Raw genomic sequence first — 4,400 nt, 5'->3', positions numbered from 1 at the left:
CCACTCTCTAAGCCCATTTAAATATTATGCTTTGACTGTGGTAATTATCTCATGTCACTTAATGTAATATATACTTATGCTTAATGGATATGCTTTAATTTCTAAGGAAAATATGCCTGTTTGTACAAATGAAACTTGCATGATGATTAAAACATAATTTTCACTCAGATAATAATGATTTTCTATAAACAAAAACATAAATACAGACTTTACTCTTATTTCATGACAGACTGTTCAAAGTGTCAAAAAATTTCTTTTCCTCCACATCCTGATTGCAAATTACTGTATTCATGGAAATCATGGAAATCAACCATTTCTTATCATTGACAGAATCTCCTATCAAAGCTAAATTTAAATACTCAAAAGCAATTTTACCGGGAAGCAAGTCAACAATTTCAGATCATAGAAAATGAACACTGTCTAACTGTAATACGCAAGACAATCTAAGTTCATTAAATGATATCAGATTCCCATACTCTGAAAGCATCCAAACACTTTATTTGAAATCTTTTAAAAAATCTCATTTTTATCACTGAGAACTGAACAAAAACTTATTAATAAAAATGGTAGAAAACAGTTCATAAGACATCAGATATATGCCCTTTTCACTTGTTGCATCAAATGATCTCTTTGTGGTCTCATTTCTGTTCTATAAAATATTCCATAAAATTCTATAAAATATGCAGACATTTAAGAAGTATGACTTTCTATTATTTTTAAATTAATGTGACTGTCATCTGATATTCCAATGCCACATGAACTTTAAGCCTGTACCACACAGCTAAGGTCCAATATATACCCTGAGTGTAAAAGGTTTTTTTTAATGCTTACTTTATAGCCAACTTCTCTTCAATGTGAATGAGGAAAGAGAAAAAAAAAAGTTAGCCTTCTCAAGTGCTTTCAATTTATGAATGTTGTTACTGTTTCAAATGCTGCAAAAACTTTTCTCACAAGTCAAATTAGATTGAATGCTTATTGTGTCTAGAAAGAAATTTGTAAAGATGAAAGTAATCCGCAAAGCAATAAACACATAATTAAATGCTGCATTGAAAAGTCTGATCAAATAACATACATGCAGCCGGACATTTGGTCTTCAAACATCAAAATCATCTGCTTGTAACTTATTTCTTACCATTGCAATTTTCATAATAAACTAATGCATATTTTTCACTCACCCTCCACAATTTTTTAAATCTCTTCACTCTGGACAATTTGGATTTGTTCATCCCTGATGTCTGCAGGTCAAATATATATCCTACGTGGCTGCAAATATACTCTACAGTCAGTCGAGTGTCTACAACAGTAGTGATAGATATTCTCGAAAACAGAGGCACTCCCTAGCTTTTAATGCTGCTTCCAATAACCACACAGTTCACAGCTCAGCAAAAAGTAACCAATAGCTGAACATGACATTAAAAAAAACCCCAAAACCCCTCCTTTGAGATCACAGAGGGAGAAGGCTCCATCCATCCAATGCTTTATTTAGGTCGGTGGGAAGGAAAAAGATGCTATTCTGTGAGCTGTCCAACTTTTAATAAAGCTGACAGTCATGAAACTTTAAAGCAATGTCATGATTAGTCTTTACACAGGGATTGGCTTAATCCTGTATTAAAAAAAAAAAAAAAAGCTACTTATTTTATATAGAATTTCCAAGATATTACAAAAATGTTCGCAATATATTGCAGCGAAATGATGCTGAGAAATAGCTCAGGTACTGATCATTACTATGTTTTTATGGTTTCCTAGGGATATGAGGCTTATAGGATTGCTAGCATGCACTGTGTCTCTCCTGCCAGGTGTTTTTTTTAACCCTTAAGCACTTTTTCAGGAAAAGATCGTACAACACAGAGGGTCCAAGACACTAAGTTTGAAGGTTCATGAAAATCAGCAGATGATACAAGAAATTGTGTTAATTTACCCACTAAAGTAAAGGCTGTTTTTAGACAATTCTCCCAGGACAGAAATCCCATAAGAAATCCTAAGCATGGAAAAACTTTGAACAACAGCATTCATGAAATCCACCTCATAGGTTGCCCTACAAAGAGAAAAAACATTTTGGTTTATTGTTCATACAGATATTTGAGTTTTTTTCCTCTTATTCCCTTTTATAACTTCAGGAAATTGAAAAGGAAGTGGTAAGTGTGCTAAATATATCACTGTGGTAAAACAACAGCTCATTATTTCACGGCTATTTCTGGAATGAGAAAACAGCACTGTTTGCAGAACACTGGTTTCTTACAGGCAGTTATGACTTCAAAGTTCATCTCCACACCGACTCTTTGCTCTGGCGAGCAATGAGCCACATCTGCAGATGTAGTTACATAGAGGACACCCTTTTTTGAGTGTCAGCTCTTGTTGAAATCGTGATAATGTTACAGCTTGGGAATCTGGAAGAAAGTGATTCATAGCAGAGGGATTAACACTCCTTAGATGAATCCTATGAATTTTGTTGCCATGTTCTCTAGATCTTTGTTTTGGAATTATGTCATCACAGAAAGTCTTAAAATCCTCTGCAGGGTGACATCGTGATCAAATCAGTGTATTTAAATCCATTATTTGATATTATTACTTAGTACTGATGCAGCACATTTGAAACTTACTCCCTCCTCTGAAAGGAAAAGTCTAGACAGAAGTGTTATGGGTGTCTAAGTTGCAGTCTTCTATTTGTGCAATGAGTCACTGTAAAACTGCAAAGCAAAATACTTACAAAGATGAACATTGACCAATAAATTCTGGACTTGACCCATACTTTGTAATAGTTATGATTTGTTTTATTAATTGTACAACTGCATTTCTAAAGTGGATACCAAATTTGGTTGACATCAAGAGCAGTTCTGTGCTATTTTCGGAAGTGGTAGACTGGTCTTAGAGATTTACTTGATTTTTTTTTCTCTTATTTAATGTTAAATTCCTAATGCTGCTCCACTAGAACACTGCCATTAATTTTAATGGCAGTAGAATCTGATATTGTTTAATAAAGAATGAAAGTGACTCATATGCAGTTTTTATATAAAATATCTTACTGTAACTCACTAGATTTTCTGTAAGCACTTCACCCCCTGTAATGAGTTTCAGAATTATTTAACAACACTGTTCTAAACTTTAATTTTTCAAACTTAGTTTTCAGTCATTCTGTCAATACTGTACTAAACTGTTTGTCATTGAAAAGACAGATAAGAATATTTCAAAATCCTTAGTGTTAATTACTAGTTAGATCAGTTTTGATTGGTTAGATTTATGAGACATTCTAGAAAATATTCTTGATGTTATCTTTTAGTACTGAGTCATGCAGCACTTAAGATTAAGTAAGTGAAGTGCATAAAAGTGATGATCTGGGAACAATTGTGCTAATTGTAGGAGCATTTAAGGAGCTGCTCTTTGTGTACTTGTACACCTTCTATATCTAACTGTGTCTTTGCCCAAAATGGGATTGACAGTTTCATTCTAATACTCATCTGTCCACTAAGCGATTCATGCAGGTTTGGCCTCTACACCAGGAGAAAAATAAACATAATTATAAATCTTTTTAAAGAGGGCTGACATGCTGCAACTCATCCTACTAGGGTCTTCAGTGATGCAAAACCATCATTAATGGCTTCTGCCCCCAAAACTCAATCTTCAGTGTTCTGTAAGACAGCCTCATTTCACAAACACACATTCTAGTCATGAGGCAAAGAGGAAAGCTACAGAAATTGCTGTCCTGACTGACCTGACCCAGGAAATTGGATTCGTCTGCTCAGAAAGTCATTTAAGCATGGAACAGGTTGAATCAGCTGAGAAAATTACTGGATCTTTCCAAGACTAAGTCTAGTGGAGTTTGGGTCCGCAGCTGTTGAGCATCCGAATAGGTCAGTATTTTGGTGCTGTTTCTCTCTTCCTCTCTTTGTGTATATATCACTATATATCTACAGCTATACAGAAGTATTATTCAAATTGAAGTTATAAAAATGAGATTGAATCATTAAACTGAACTGCTCTGTCTGGCCACTATAAGAATTTGCTTTAGATTTCTTTGTACTCAAAAAATGAGATGAACTTTCTGCTTTACATACTGTAATGAGAGAAAATATTTCAAAACCTTCCTTTGCTGCCTTAAAACACTCTTGCTTATGCTTAAAAATAGCATTGTGTGCCCAGGCCAAGGTCAAGGTAAACATGATTCTAACTCATGGTTTTATTTTTTGTGGCTTGAGTGTTATGAATAGAAGCCAAGAAAAATGTTATTTCTGAATTAAATTCTATTCAGAATCACTCAAAACGCTTTGACCAATTTATGAGTTTCTGACATTATAAACTGCTGAAAACTGACTTCCAAAACCTATGCATTTTAACATCATTTGAGCATAAAATCTTAATTGGTAAACAAACTGGAGTAGTTCATTCACCATACTTATTACCCT

This window comes from Nothoprocta perdicaria, unplaced genomic scaffold (genome assembly GCF_003342845.1).
Source record: "Nothoprocta perdicaria isolate Ctin4 unplaced genomic scaffold, notPer1 scaffold_95, whole genome shotgun sequence".
NCBI lineage: Eukaryota > Metazoa > Chordata > Aves > Tinamiformes > Tinamidae > Nothoprocta > Nothoprocta perdicaria.
Note: the sequence above shows the minus strand (reverse complement) of the source record.